Source organism: Somniosus microcephalus, chromosome 10 (genome assembly GCF_052327205.1).
Source record: "Somniosus microcephalus isolate GS21.2 chromosome 10, FLI_Smic_1.0, whole genome shotgun sequence".
Taxonomy (NCBI): domain Eukaryota; kingdom Metazoa; phylum Chordata; class Chondrichthyes; order Squaliformes; family Somniosidae; genus Somniosus; species Somniosus microcephalus.
Genome location: NC_140996.1, coordinates 126,692,379 through 126,700,862, shown reverse-complemented (window position 1 = coordinate 126,700,862; position 8,484 = coordinate 126,692,379). Strand labels below are relative to the sequence as shown.

Sequence of the window (8,484 nt, the reverse complement as noted above, 5' to 3'; positions counted from 1 at the left end):
GGGTGATTATTCCTCCTAAGTTAAGAGAGAGAGTTCTAAAGGAACTGCATGAAGGTCATCTGGGGGGAGTCAAGATGAAAAGCCTTGCTAGGGCTTATGTGTGGTGGCCGGGTATCAACCAACAGATAGAAGATCTGACGAAAAGCTGCTCAGGGTGCCAAAAAGTGCAAAATGCACCTCCGATTGCACCGCTGCATCCATGGGAATGGCCTTCAACCCCATGGCAACGTGTACATATTGACTTTGCTGGTCCATTCATGGACTCCATGTTTTTAATTGCGGTGGACGCACATTCTAAATGGCCAGAAGTGATTAAGATGACTACCACTACCTCGGAAAAGACGATCGCGGTGCTAAGAACGATATTTGCAAGAAATGGATTGCCAGAACAAATATGTTCAGACAACGGACCGCAGTTCGTGTCAGAAGAATTCCAGAAATTCATGAAGACGAATGGGGTGAAACATTATACCTCTGCCCCATATCATCCGGCTACAAACGGGTTGGCCGAGAGATTTGTACAAACGTTCAAAAAAGCAATAAAGGCCATGAGCGAAGATCAGATTCCACTACAACACAAGGTGAACAAATTCCTACTGGCATATCGAAACGCCACTCATGCAGTGACAAACCAAAGTCCTGCCATGATGTTCTATAACAGGAGGTTGCGGTCCAGGTTGGACTTGTTAAAACCAAATGTGCGGAGGGAAGTTGAAAACAAACAGTTCCAGCATATAAATAACAAGACCACTCGGAGTTTCGAAATAGGACAACCAGTGTTAGCCCGGGACTATAAAAACGAGAAATGGCAATCTGGAGCAATTCGGGCCAGACAAGGACCCCTGATGTACACGGTAGATATTGGTGAAAATGTAATACGGCGTCATGCTGACCAACTGGTAGAATCGAGAACAAGGGTCGAACCCATGGTTACGGCAGAGACAACCGTGGAAGAAGTTAGTGAACCTGAAGCATCTACCTCAGAAGTGAATGTACCCGATGATGATGTCCAATCCATAAGAGACCAACTGGATGAGTCACCTCAGCAACGAGAATCAGAGACCCCTGAAAGGCGTTATCCAACTCGAATCAGGAGGCCTCCTCAGAGACTGAATCTTTGAACTGTTTTGCATGAAGTTGTATATATATATGTTATTATGTTGTGTTAAATGGGGATATAACTGTTAAGCTAAAAAGGGAGGATTGTGGTGTATGTAACCTGTTCCACCTTAAGAGAACTACCTTAAGAGATGTACTACTTTCTCTTGGCTGCTGTATACTGTAATACCGGTGGTGACCACACCGGTATATAAGTGTTGTGTAGGGATTTGCTAGGCAGTCCAGCCCTGACCTCCGAATAGTAAAGACCTGTTAAAGTTATTCTTTTGGTCTGTGTCCAGTGATTTATAATAAGCATAACTGGGACACACAGACTTAACACTTACAAATCCTTAAAACACCTTCTTCCACTTTAACAAGTTGATACCCCAAGATCTCTCATATCAGCTATCTCAAGCCTCGTGGGAGACAGTCCTCAATTGCCACTCTTCATCTAATTCACTCAAACTTGTTGCAGAAGTAACTTGCACTCAATGTCTGTGAAAGGCAGAGTGCTGGAAGGGGCTATCCGTCACAATAAGGAACTCAACTCCTACGAGGAGCAGGCCATCGAACTGCTGGGGAGGTACTTACTCTTGCTGTGGGAGATGCTTAGGTCAGGACCAAGTTAGTAGTTGTACACCTACACAATCACTGTGGCATCCCTGTGAAGCAGCATATAGCCATAAGTTTCGACTTCCTTCTCTGTCTCCTTAATCTGAAGCCAGTAATGATTACCCATTCTTAGCTTCTACCTTCCTTCACTGTAGATCCATCACAGCAACAGAGGGCAGACAATGAGGAAAAGGAGGAAGATGATAATGATGAAGAGGAGGAGAAGCAGGAGAGAAGGGAGATCAGCCTTGTGGACTATGAAGATGATGTTTACCATGGAGGATGATGATGAGGGAGAGGATGTGAAAGTCAAGCTCCCGCAGATGACTTTGGGCCTAGACTGTGGCCCATGCTCCAAGGTCACAAGTGCCTCCATCTCAACCCCTGTGCCACTTGCTTTTTCACTCCCATGCATCAACTCAGTGGAATTAGATAGTTTTAGTAAGGATGTGAGTGATTCGCAGAGCACAATATTTTTATCTCACCTAGGCAGTCAGTGCTGAGTACAACAGATTGATTTTCCATTGACGAATCACCAGTAGTACACCTACAACACTCCACATTTTAACAATTTATTTTTCTATGCTGAACTGAACCATCTAAATTCTACAGTTCACTTCTTAAATTCTCTAAAAAAAATGCATGTTTTAAAATGTCTTTATAAATCAAATCTGAACAGTTTTATTTTTTACAGCATTTTGGTAGCATATAGTCCACTAACCATATGCAGGCTTGAGAAACCCACCTTAGTCAAGGACAATTAGTCTACAGCAAAGACATATCGTGAAGAAAAAAGATAAAAGCTAGCCAATTTACATTTCACAATACCAGGAAAATTAACATTTGAAACAAGTTAATATCAATTTCTAAGCCAATTTAGCAATGCAGTGAGCAAATGTGCATCCTCTTGAGATGACAGGAGAGCAGACATTTCAACAGAGGAAGATTTAATCATCATCCTCTTATTGCAGAATGTAATTCAACCCAATCATACATAATATAAAGTAGAAACATTCTTCATTCTTAATGCAAGGCAGAAATTATTTTACTTAGTGTGGCTCGAATGTTTGTTCAACCCGTCATTGATGATTTTTGTTTATTTGGGAGAGACTGAAGCTGGTGGACCATAGTGTACTACAGGGAATAAAATCAGATAGTGGAATTTAATTCGGGCCTGAAAGGATAGCATGTTGTCTCTATTCAAAGGCAAAAAATGTTGAGTAGATTGAACTTCATTTTATATTATAATACTTTTATTTAATTGTTTATAGATTCTCTGAATATTTTGGCTCCATGCTGAAGAACATTATGTCAATTTTTTCAAAATAAAAGCATACAAAAGTATGCCATGATTTGAAAACAAGGTAATCATTTATGTTATCATATAAAAAGAGCGTCTAATTTTGAGCATGAATTCTGAACCTTGAACATCGACTGTTGTTTCTATGTTATCCAAAATGTTTTTAGCAGTGATTTGGACTAAAACAAATGTTGTCATTTAACAATGGACATCATTGCCTTCCTTTCACACTTAAAGAAACATCGGCGGAAATTGGGCTCGTTAGCACCCTTTTTTTGGGTGCTTCGAGTGCCCTTAGAGCTCCAAAAAGGCACCCGTGGTGTGCGCGCACACTTGTGAGGTGAATCGCAGCAGACGCCATTTTGGAGCAGGCATTAGCACGCGGGCAGTGCACGTCCGCCAGAAGTATGTAGAGCAGGCAGATCATGATGTCAATCAGCGTGCAATGCTGATTTGGCACCAACACTCCTATTTTGGAGCTCAACATTCCACCAACACCCTCTCTTAACCTCACACAGCTGAACATGCGTTCAGCAGCAGGAAGGACCCCCCAACAGTGTTATTTAAAGGGATCATTAACTACTTACAGGTTAGTTGCTGGTTGATTTCTTTTGGCTGTTGCTTTGATTCTACAGGTGTTTGGTATTTTCCATAGAGGTTTCAAATTGCCAAAGTCTACAGGGAGTAGTGTGGCAGGTGCTGAAGGACTTTTTGCTGGCTTCAAGGCTTCTGCACAAACCAGTTGCTGCCAGACATGGGTGCACTAGTAGGCATTCCCCTTGGAATACAGCATGACTTGGAGAAGGAGCAGAGGCCACGCAGAGCAGGTCAAGCTGCTGGAAGAAGGAGGAGGAGGAAGGGGAGAAGGGCTCTCAGCAGGAGGCCATATCAGTCCAGGGTGTTCATGGAGCAATTCTCCTACCTGAACCTCAGCGAGCAACAATGTGTGAGACGTCTGTGCTTCAATAAGGATGTCCTCACTGAAATCTGCCAGCTGCTGCAGCCACAACTCCAACCTCAGAGCAGGGCAAAGACCGCATTGCCAGTGGTTGTGAAGGTGACCATGGCAATGAACGTTTATGCGCCTGACTCCTTCCAGCCTGGAGCTGGAGTTACTTGCAACATCTTGCAGATTGCCATTGACTGTTGTGTCGCTGAGGCTCCCTATTCAAAGAGAGCTAACGACATTTCATTCTCCCTTGCCAGAGACAAGCAGGCGAAGCAAGCATGTGGCTTTGCTAGGATTGCAGGCTGCCCCATGGTATAGAGTGCCATTGCGGACACACACATTGCTTTGCAGACGCTGCATGTCAAAAAGGCCCTATATCAGAACTGAAAGGGATTCCACTCCCTCAACCTCCAGCTGATGTGTGACAATAGGCAGTGAATCGTGCAGGTCAATGCCTGGTATCCTGGCAGCAGTCATGATGCCTTCATTCTGCAGCAGTCTGCTGTGCCAGCTGCATTTCAGACACTATGGCAAACCAATGGATGGCTGCTGGGCGACAATGGCTCATGATTCTGGTGTGCAACCGACAGACAACTGGGCAGCATGTATACAATGAAAGCCATGCTGCCACACAAAATGTGATAGAGCAGAACATTGGCGTGCTGAAACAACGGGTGTCAAGATTCATCATGTTCTGCTGCATGCTGCGTAACCTCGTCATCATGAGGGCGCAGCCCTTGTACCAGCTTTAAGGCGAACAGCTGAGGAGCAGGAGCATGAGGAGGAGGACAAAGAAGAAGAGGAGGAAGAGGAAGGGAGGAGGAAACCTAGACAGCCCATTTCTGCCCGGGCTGTTCATGAAGAACTCATCCTTGTGCGATACCAATAACTGCAACCCCAATTCCCCATTCACCAATAGTCCCATACCTTACCTTTCCCCTGTCACTGACCATCACAGCATTTGCTTGGCCACAATTCAAAAATAAAAGCCACCACAAAATAAACATTCCGCACCAAATTTATGAATGAAATCATGCCATATTGTATACAAAAGTCAACTAAACACCCTTGTGCATTCCCTTAGTGCCTGTCTTCAGTGTGCCTTTGCCTATCCTAGTGCTCCTACGCAGTGCTACCCCAATGGCTGCAGCATGGCTGGTGGAAAGCTGCTGACTTTCAGTGGAGGAGACTGCAGATGGCCTTGGAGGATGACCTTGAGCAGTTCTGGGCCTAGAAGGCACGGCTGCGGACTACACCATTACAGCATGGGCGGCAGCAATCTGGGCTGGCTGCCTGACAGGCAACAGCAGGGGCACTGGCAGAGTGTCAGGGGTGGGATTACAAATGCTGTCTTCCTGAGAGAGAACAGTAGGCCCATGCTCCATGGAGCTGCTGCCACTCCCGCGGGGTGGCGCTTCAGCAATCCTGGTAATCTGTTGAAGGGCAGATTGCTGGGCTGCTGTGACACCCTGCAAGCCCCTTTTCACACTGCAATCCAGAGCCATGATGGCAGTAAACTGACCTTGTATGACAGAAGTCTGAGCTTCCACTGCAGCACTCAGACATTGGGTGGCTGCTGCTTGTGCTTCAATGGAAGCTGAGACATCGACCATCAGGTGCTGCATCATGGTTGGGTTCACAAGTGTGTGAATGGAGTTGGCCACCACGTCCATGCTGGAAAGGATGGGCACCAAGCTCTGCACAAAGCCTTGTACCATTTTGGTGCTGGACTCCTCCATGCTCCTCAACATTGACCGCAGGCTTTCTGGCAGGCATCCCAATGCACCAAGCATTTTGTTGTGCATACCCATCAACGTTCTTCTGTAGGCTGCCCCATCAAATTCCTTATCTGAGTCCTCTGCAACGGAATCCATCTGCGACCTCGCCCTCTGATGAGCTGGCACCTGCGCTAACCTTTTCCCCTGCCCTGCCTGCAGCCCACTCATGCCCAGTGTCTCAACATGTGCAGATCCCACCTCTAATCTACCCTCTAAGATAAGCGCAGTGTCAGTATCTGAGCTGATGGCTGCGAGTGTGAAATCAAGTGACGATGCTGTGTCTTCATCATCACTCTGTTCATGGTGTTCCTCCACTGCCTGGCCAGGCTGCACCTCTTGGGTATCTGAAAGGAAAAAGGAACAAGGGAAAGGTTGTGGTGCATAGAGGGGGAAAGTAAGAGGTGCATGCTTACACCATCTGCAGCTTGTAAATCAGAAGAGATTGTGGGATGAGGGTGAAGTGATGTGAGAAGGAGGATTAGGTATGAGGATACCTTCATGTTTGATTGTTTCATCCCTGCCCTTGGTCACAGGCTCAGCAATGGTCATCCCAATAATGGCCAGCACCGTCTCCTCCGTGATGGTTAGGACATGCAGGTATGCCTGTCCCCCTCCAGTTAGCTCCTGCTGTCTCCTGTTGTGTGCCATCTTATACTGCACTAAAACAAGCACTGCACATGACTTTTAAGGTGCTAACATTGGGGAGCGAGGTGTTACCTCAAAACGTTACCAAAGCTCAGGCGATGTCAATTACCATGGACCTCAGACAGACTGGCGTGGTGCAGTTCTTAAAGGGGAGGGGCCATCTTGCTGCCCAGCCACATCCTGCTCATTGCAGTCTTGAATCTCTGCCTGGAAAAACCTCTAAAGCAATTATGTTGGAAGCACTAATGGATAGGCCCAGGGAAAGAGCTCGGCGCTTCAGCGACCAGGCACTGGTGGCTCTGGTTGAACGGAGGCGGGCAGTGCTGTTCTCTGAGAGTGGCAGGAGGCCATTGCCCCAGGAGTTCCAAAGGGTGTGGAGGGAGGTGGCTCAGCATGTCTCCTCAAGGAGCCTGGTGCCAAGGACCCACACTCAATGTTGCAAGAAGTTCAATGACCTCACTTGGGTGGTCAGGGTGAGTACCTGGTTTTCAATACCTCAACATCCCTCCATCTCAACTTCACTCTGTGCCCAGACGGTTTAAAAACCCAAATTCCCAACAATCATTCAAGAACTATGGCCATCTCATAACTTACATGCACATCCCACGCCTTGCACACATTAATGACTATTCAACCATGGTAGGCACATCTGCCAAACACATGGCTGCACACTCACTCACACACTGTCCTATTTCTTGCAAGCCAAGCTGTCTCATAACAGAAGGGAGCAACAATGCACGGGAGGAGGACAGGCGGACCTACACCCCCGAATGAGTTGGAGGACAGAGTCCACAGGCTCATAGGTGCCGTGGCCGGTGGAGAGGTCGACCCCCTTGGGGACAGCAATGGAATGTTCATCAGCTTTCTCTCCTCTCTCATACCACTTACCCCTCACAACACCAGCCTTTTACACTTTCAATCCAACTAACTGTCTCCAGTCCTTGCTCCCTTCCTGCCCCCTTGCCCTCATGCTAAAGCCACTCTTGTACCTTCCTGCTTTCAGATAGTGAACCACCAGCTGACCAGCATGTCCCTCAACCTGCCAGTGGCAGTGACGCGCCAGAGGAGGTGGAAAAGGTAGCTGGAGCCTCACTGCCTGCATCTCCCGAGGGTGACACATTCGACACTGGGGCCACAACTTCCCTGGAGGGGAGCAGGGGGTTAGGGTCCGATGTGGGTGAAGCTCCAGGACCCAGCGGGCTGCAGCAACACCATCGGGGTAGGGAAGCTCGGGGCCATCTCCCCGGAGGGTGAGTAGGCGCGCGAGTTCTGCTGTACAGGACTCGGATGAGGACCTCGATATCGCGGCCTTGAATATGCAGGCCTTGAGCATGCACACTGAGCTCATGGGTGCAATGGCAAGGGTGCCTGACAGTATGGTTGCACCGGCTAGGAGCGTTGAGGAGTCCGCCGCTAGCACAGCTGTCATCTGTGCGCAAACCCTTGAACCCATCCTTGCCTCGTTGCAGAGGATGGTTGAATTGCAGGGAGACCGTGGGGAACCAGAACCCATGCCGCGTGTAATGGGTGAAGTGTGTAGGCATACACAGACCCTTAATTTTGGTATTTATTGAAATGCTTTGCCAGGCCAAAAAGGTTTTTTAAAGTGAAATAAATTTGTAACACTTGGTCTTTCACTGATAAGTGGACATGAAATGCACTTTGATGTACTTTACTGAAAGACAGCAAACATGGTTGTGACTGCAGGGGGTAGTCACAGACAACAGAGATAAACAAATCCCCTTAGATTTGCAGACATCGGGCTGGATTTTGTTAATGGGGACGTGATGGAGGCGGGACTCCCACTTTTTGGGTTGTAGTCCCGCCTCCATCGACTTGTGGCCAATCCACGCTATTTTCCCTTGATTGACCTTGGCTCAGCAGGCCAATTAAGGGACACCTGGTTACTGGTGATGTCAGTGATTGACATTTCATCTGTCAAGAGCTTTTGACAGATGAAAAATCAGCATTTGACAGCTCCGTGAAGCTGTCAAACACTGACAATCTGTCTTCTAACTTGAGTCCTTCTACTCAGACTCAGTTAGAGATCTCTCCAGACCAGAAAGCAGAATGCTGCAGCTTTTGACATTTCAGCGGCC

General features: G+C 47.4%; 1 pseudogene; it reads right to left on the bottom strand.

The window, feature by feature from the left end:
- Positions 1-5,020: 5,020 nt before the first annotated feature.
- Positions 5,021-6,388, bottom strand: LOC147111687 (uncharacterized; annotated as a pseudogene).
- Positions 6,389-8,484: the final 2,096 nt, after the last annotated feature.